The sequence below is a fragment of the Maniola jurtina genome, chromosome 10 (genome assembly GCF_905333055.1).
Source record: "Maniola jurtina chromosome 10, ilManJurt1.1, whole genome shotgun sequence".
Taxonomy (NCBI): domain Eukaryota; kingdom Metazoa; phylum Arthropoda; class Insecta; order Lepidoptera; family Nymphalidae; genus Maniola; species Maniola jurtina.
Window position 1 is genome coordinate 5,262,582 of NC_060038.1, and position 7,892 is coordinate 5,270,473.

At 35.6% G+C, this 7,892-nt stretch overlaps 1 long non-coding RNA gene across 1 annotated transcript; it reads right to left on the minus strand.

Annotated features, from left to right (window-relative positions):
• Positions 1 to 409: 409 nt before the first annotated feature.
• Positions 410 to 7,430, minus strand: LOC123868683. The gene is made up of 3 exons (XR_006796706.1): positions 7,123 to 7,430; positions 2,841 to 2,848; positions 410 to 420 (listed from the first exon to the last, which is right to left on the minus strand). It is a non-coding gene; the product is annotated as an uncharacterized LOC123868683 (long non-coding RNA).
• Positions 7,431 to 7,892: the final 462 nt, after the last annotated feature.

The following is a 7,892-nucleotide window of genomic DNA, read 5'->3' on the forward strand; positions in this document are numbered from 1 at the left end:
GGAAATTAAGGCTGCAGCAGCAATTTCCATTTCCTCCTGCCTTTAACTACTATGTTGACATGGTTCCATAGGTCCCACAATGGTTTACCTCCTTCAGGTGTTTTTGGTCAAGCAGGTCTCCTTCAAAGATCGAAATTTCCCTCCTCTCTTTGCAAAACTTTCCAAACCCACAGCCATCGCCTCAGAGCTAATTTTGTACATACCGATAGTTTTCCCACAAGTCATCATTCCTGATTGCATTAGGCTAGGTGTAAGCTTATAATTCTGTATACATCAGTCATAAAGAGAAAATCCCTCTGAATACCTAACAGAATTTTTCGAAACCGGATTTGAAACTACAAAACAAGACCAATAAATAAATCACATTGCAGATAAGTAGATAACTATACATTTTATTCCACCGATACGATACAGTGAAAACTGTTCGCACAAAGTTTTGCACTTTGTCAAACACACAGGGAACTGAGAAAATGCATTTCTTTCGCACATTTAAAATTTTTCTTCAGAACAATCCTCGTTGGAAACTGGGAATAATTTTCTTAACAACGCTTGTTTCGTTAAAAATGCTAAGTTTTATAATGAGCGCTCGAAAAGTACTACACCTCGAAACTGTGCTGGTTTTCTCCAAGTTTTCCTCAAGTTTACGTCACGCCAACTTTGGACTTTTGAAATAAAGAATTCGTTGGTCCCATAACTTGCCTTTAAAAAACTGGTTTTTTAAATATTATTTTTAAGAGTAAAAATACACCTACTAAGAGTAAATATACTACCAGATAACAAGAATACCTAATACTAACAGATAACAAGTGTAAATTAAAAATTTATAACACCCCCGACAAATGAAGGTTACAGTAACTAGAAAAAAGCTGATAACTTTTAAACAGCTGAACCGATTTTCTTGGATGATAGCTAAGAACACTCTCGATCAAGCCACCCTTCAAACAAAAAAAAACTAAATTAAAATCGGTTCATTCGTTTAGGTGCTATGATGCCACAGACAGATACACAGATACACAGATACAAACGTCAAACTTATAACACCCCTCTTTTTGGGTCGGGGGTTAAAAAATGTAAACGTGTCGAATTTATTAGACCTTATTGAAATCCCTATTAGCTATAACCATTTGTCATCGAATACGACAAATCCTTTCCTTATGTCCTTCCCATTTTCCAAAATAAATTCAATTTGCCGTTATTCTACAAAATATATCTACGAGTGTTTGTCTTGAAAGTTGTTCTACTGAGGAATCCCGACGACAACTGTGAATTTAAATTGTATGGAATATCTGATGTTATAGTCACAAACCATTACTCCGACGCTTCTTGGTTTGCCTAGTTGATCTTAAAGTCTTAAAAGGCCTCAAACACAGTCCAAAGTAAAATGTTTTTTGACCACTTGAATTTTTTCGACACTGCTAGTCTATAATATTAGACTTTGGATTCAAATGGATTTTTTTTAAACTAAAATTTAAATCTTCAATCTTTTATTATTATTCTTTTAAGTTTATATTAAGGTATGACCAAGGCATGTTCATTTTGTGTCATGTTGTAAACGTTCAAGTCTAGTTTCTTTTGCCTTCATGTTGGCTAGGCAAACCTTAGAGTAACAGAGCTTGAGACTTTGACTACAACCTAGATAACAGCACGGATCATTTCAGACGCTGGCAAACTTTGTAAGCGAAGGGGACTTGGCACTCGGCCGAATACATCTGAATATAACCTCCGCTCAGTGACGTGACGAGCGAGAGCATCGCTTCATATTCCGATAGGGTAGAAATGATAATATTGATAGATGAACCAAATAATATATGTGAATATATAGGAAAAGAGAATTTTAATAATCTGGGGCAGCAGTAGGCTTTTTGCAGGGCTAAGCCGCGCCACTAGAGATAATGCATTAGACGTGGCAAAATTCTGTTTGACCTAATTAAAGTAAAAGAATCTACCTATTCTACTAAAAGATATAGTAGGTACATTTCCGAGGATGGCGTTATAACTATGAAATAATTCTATTATTTATTAATAATATATTTATTCATAATACTAGATTCAAGATAATGCCCGTAACATCGTCTGGGTGCATTTAGTTATACAAAAATCCTGTGCGAACTCTTAGATTTTCCGGGATGAAAAGTAGCCTATGCCCGTTTCCCGGATACAGCTTCTCTGCGCCAAATATGCTTATCACTTCATCCACGTAGATTTAAGGTTTTTATTTAACAAGAATGTGCAACATCACATTACACCTATTATTTGGTTTAAAAAAAAGTGAAAAAAAAAAAAAAGTATCGCGCATGTATCGCGTTGGAATCTTTGATTTTTCCGGGACAAAACGTACCCTACGTCCTTTCCTGGGATGCAAGACATCTTTGTATTTCGTTAAAAACTGAACCCAGCGGTTCTAGTATCGATTATATGTATACTAAGCATTAATTTATTCGACATCAGGGTTATGACGTCACGTCATAAACACTCGACAAAGAGCGAGTAAAAGCTGCTAACCTAGTTAGTACAATACTGCCTCCATTATTTTAAAAGCCCTGCCCACACTGGCGAGAGCATAATAGTTCTTATCAAAGAAACAACGGCTCTTTCGCTATATTTTAGTCGTAAAATCATTTGCGACCATTAAAAACACTGACGCTATTAGAGGACTTAGACCTTGCAGTGTGTAGATGATTTTATTTCTTATTGTAACTGTGATTGTCTGTCTAAATGAATATATTTTATATTTTTCTATGTATATGTTTGTATATTACATTTACAAGACTTAACCGCTGAACTGGTTCTTTATTGGTTTACTGGTTCATTCGTGATTGTTTGCATTTTTAATACGTTACATTAAAAACTATAATATTCATACTTTTTACCCCAGGATACTTAGGTAGAAAGGAAAGCTTGTACATTCTACGCAGTCGTGGGTAATCGCCTGAAACCACTAAAATTATAAAATTAATGTCATTAGTTTAAATAGTCACTACATTTTAAATAGTACCTAGGTATATGCAGAATGAATGAAGTGTCCAACTTGTGACTTCAGCTTGACTGGAACTACTGATGTCACTATTTCTTGAGTGGTGACATAATCCCTTGTGTTTTAATTTTCATTTTATGATACCATAATCGAATTATTATTTGAAGCTTGTACTTACCGATTTCGTCATTTGTTTTGATAAATTGGCAAAGTTAATTGAGTTCAGTGTTAACAGTTAACACAATAATTAAAGTGAAGATAAACCACCAGAAGTGTAAAATTTTGGACAATTAACAATATACCCACCTAATGGCGGTTTAATTGGCGACGGGTATTATGAAACACATGCCTAGCATCGCATATTCACACATCCCTGGTGGAAAAGCGGCTTTAAACCTAAATCACAAGTAATCGCATCTAAGAGTACGTAGCACAGAAATTATACAGACACTTCTGTTCCTAGCAGAGAACGAGGCTTCTCGGTTAGTTTAACACAACAAATGGCCGACATTTTTCCAGCACACTACCAATTTGTTGAAACAGAACAGAGAGTAGGTATTTAAACAAATCCTGATATTTGCTTATACTGGGGATATCCGGTCTTGTTATTGAGCTTTAATCCGGTATTATGCTCTTGTGGAGCTTCTGTATTTCTCCGTGCGGAATTGACGTACCTACCTACGTACTTTACCGTCTATTATTACTTCAGTACTTAGTGTAGCTAAGTCTTGTAATATTATAAAACCGTACTAATATTATAAATGCGAAAGTGTGTCAGTCTGATCTGCTAGCTTTTCACGGCCCATCCGTTTAATCGATTTTGATGAAATTTAGTACAGAGACAGCCTGCATCTCGAGTCGAAACAAATGCTATTCATCTTGGAAAAGCAAAGAGTTCCCACTGGATACTTTGAAAAATCTCAATCCAATAGTAAAGTCGTGGGCATCGTCTATTTTGTACAGCCGAGGCTTGCATCCTGAAGTGTCCGTATTTGTTATACTTTTACCCCTGAAAATGAAAAGTTTCTAAAGGATTTTCAAAAAAAATCGTGGACATCATCTACCTAACATCATATTATTATTTTAAGAAGAACAACGCTGAGGGATAATGGAAATTGGAGGTATAAGTCAAGGGCTGATTTTTTATCAAATTAAATAAAAAAGTAAACTCTAAATACGATTTTTTTTTTTTTTTTTTTATTCTTTATTTTGTGATGGGGCTTAATCACTTTGTGATTATGTCGCCCCCATGAGCAAATCAACCTTTATATAAAACCTTAATCACTAAAAAAAAACAATATTTGAAAGTATTATACGTACTAAAGTTACTGGGCTGCAAATAATAATGCACACAGCTTCTTAGCCTGCTCCGATAAGGGGCAAGCTAAGAAGCTGTTGCACACCCCCACATCCATGTGTCGAGGAAGCACTCGTCGACGCAGAGCCGCGTTCCGCTCACACTCCATCAGCACGTGTTGAGCATCGTCTATGACTCCACAAACTGTGCAGTTTGGGGAGTCAGTTTTACCCATTAAATATGTGAACTTGCTCGACGGAATGTGACCAGAGCGCAGTCTGAGTAATGCAACTACATATTTCCTCTTAACTTTGTCAAACCATGGGTACCGAAGAGGCTCACTCTGCAGAGTCTTATACCAAATACCTTTTGTTAGTGAACGTTCATCAAAATATTCACGCCATGCTTGCGTACACATCATCTTCACGCTTCCAAGGAGGTCAGAAGGCAAAGGTAAACAAGAGTACGGTGTACCGTCACGCGTCGCTTGTCGGGCAGCAGCGTCAGCCTCTTCGTTTCCCGCTATGCCTATATGTGAAGGAATCCATTGTAGAATAACACTTTTCTTTGATTCACGTAATTTACAAATAGCATCTATGATAATCATGGCTATCGGAATGCCTCGACAACTCGAGGGTATCTGAGCCAAATGTTGGATACTGCTTTTCGAATCTGTAAATATAACGAAATTCTCTCTGTCTATTTTCATTATGTGTGAAAGTGCTTTTGCAATAGCTATAAGTTCACAATTCATGATGGAAACGTTAACATTAATTTTAAATTTAGTAGCAACAATCATTTGTGGATCATAAAAAGCAGCTCCTAGACATGTTTTATCCTTAGACCCATCCGTGTACAATCTGTAGTGTGATCCGTATATACTATTAATAAATTCCAAACATTTCATTTTGATGTTTATCTCGTATTTAGAATTTACTTTTGAGGCTTTATTAAAATTTTCGTCGAAAGTAAAAAAAAATTACTTCTCATATAATTGTTGTTCACAAAATATAAATCCACTTTCTTCAAAATAATTCTATTAGCATAAACCCGGGTCAAGTAGACTCGCACACGATGGGTTCCGTGCCATCATACAAGAAATAACTTTTCGTACACTTTTTTTTTCATATTATGGCGGCCATTCTTAAATATTTAATATTTGTGGAAATACACATTCTGTGGAAATTTCAACTCTCTACCTATTACGATTGACAAGATACAAGTCCGCTGATACACGGACAGACAACGGACAGCGAAGGCTCAGTGATAGGTTCGCATTGGCACCCTTCGTGTACGGAACCCTAAAAAGTAATTTGCGAATGATGCCCCTCAGCCAGGCCTCACTTGAGACTAAGGGTCCCTTTTTACCAACTTTTCGACCTCATTCAGACAACAATTAAAACAAACCATGTTTTTACTTAATTAAAATATACCCTGATGACGGCCGCATTTACTAATTAAAAATGTGAGCCATAATCATGCGGTGGATTTTATAAAAGTTATTATAATATTGGCCTTTCCGACGAACTTTTCTCTATCGTAGATTAGTGCGGTTCTTTTTTTTTTTACCCGACTACGGCAAAGCCAAAAGTAAGGTTATGATTATAGCAGTCTATGTATGTAGGTTTGCATTTAGCCGATTTTGATGAATAAGGTGTTAATCGATTCGTTATTATGGTCCGGGTGACATAGGCTACATTTTACGTAAAAAAATTCGACCTGACATATGTTACATCCAAAAGAGTGGGGGTCTCCAAAAAAAGTCTCCAAAAAACCTACGTAGATAGGTCCGTTCTCGCCTTGCCAATAGGCTATTTATTTATTTTACTTTATTTTATATTGCTAAGTCTACCTAAGTTAAATATAATTAAAATTTTATTAGTTTAGGGGGCCCGAAATTAAAAAATGAAATCTTAATCCTTAAAAATACCTACCTTCATTTGCTTGGTAAGAAGTAGGTACCTACCACGAATTTCGAAAAGCAATAATTAAATTCTTGAAGTGCACTTTTAAAGTTTTCTTCCTACAAATAAATACTGGCAGCCTGTACCTAATAGATGCTCTCCATTCCTAGGAGCACTTCGTCTTATAAAGCGATCCGAATTTGCGAGAGATCAAAGTGAACTTGAGGTAGAATTTATTCCTGTACTTAATCGACGGAAGGAACGATCCTTGAGCAAAACATACCTTCTTAACAGGGCTCTCTCCGTCACTCGCTTCATACAATCGTAGTTCCAATTTCATTTGAATATTAAGCAACCGAAGTCCATGAAATTTTGCAGACATATTCTAGAAACTAATGTCTGTGTCTGTGGTGTTTTAGATTTTTCTAAAAATATGTAGTTTTAAAATTACAGGGGCTCAAAGATATGCATATTTTTTAAGACCGCGTAACTTTGAAATTGAATATTTTAACAGAAATCTGGAAAACCACAGACTTAGATATTAGTTTCTAGAATATGTCTGCAAAATTTCAAGAACTTTGGTTGCTTAATATTCAAATGAAATTGGAACTACGATTGTATGAAACGAGTGACGGAGAGAGCCCTCTTAATGATCTATTTACCTACTTATTTTATTTTCGGCATTTTGGCAATAATTATCTATTAGTAGACAACAAACAAGTCTGACATCCAATTAGTCTTTATCAACACCAACACAAGCTGAATTACCTAGCTTCGCTCGATTTATTCTTTAGAACACGTGTGAAAGTGCGCCTTACTCGTATGTTCTACAATTTAAAACATTTAACAAGCAAGGCGTTTTCATCATCATTTAGAATCTAAATAATAGTGAAAACCACATTAAAATCCAAATCATGCGATCATATCTTATCACAATCAATCCCGACTTTTATTATACAGTAGAACGCCGATTATCCGAACGCCGATTAACCGAATCGCCAATTATCCGAATCGGTCCTAAGCGTAATATAAAAAATTAAAACCAAGCACTGTAAGTAAGTAATGTAATTTTTGTTTTGTTTTGTTTTGTTGTCACAAGTTGAAACTCTAGTGCACTACTTACATATTGTAGAATTGAGTTTGTTAAATTTAATAAAGTTTATTCTATGTGTGACGGTTCGTTTTTCTTTATTACCAGTCTATGTCCGATTATCCGAATTTTCGATTATCCGAATCGACCCCGGTCCCAATTAATTCGGATGATCGGCGTTCTACAATGTAAAGAAGAGACTTTCCATAATAAGTAGGTAGGTAGTAGGTACCTAGTTGAAGTTTAAGATTTTAGCAGCTAACATTTTACGTTTACATACCTAAATGATAAATGGGTGACCCACAGAGGTGTACCGTAATGTGTACCTACCATAATACTTGTCCTAATAATGTAATAGAGGATTGTATACCGTGGATATTTTATTACCTATCGCACATGTGAATTCACCTTTCATTCTACTTGTTTATCGGATAATATTTGCTGTAAAAAGTCCTATCCCACTTTAAAATTGCATGAGAACTTAAATCTAGATACATTTGTAACACATACACATTGACTCATATCCCTTTAACGATAGGGTCTAAAATCCTTTAAGGCACCTTTTAGATAAATCAGCTTGCTTCTAACTGAATTAGAACCCTGTGCACGTAAAATAAAGTCTAAATT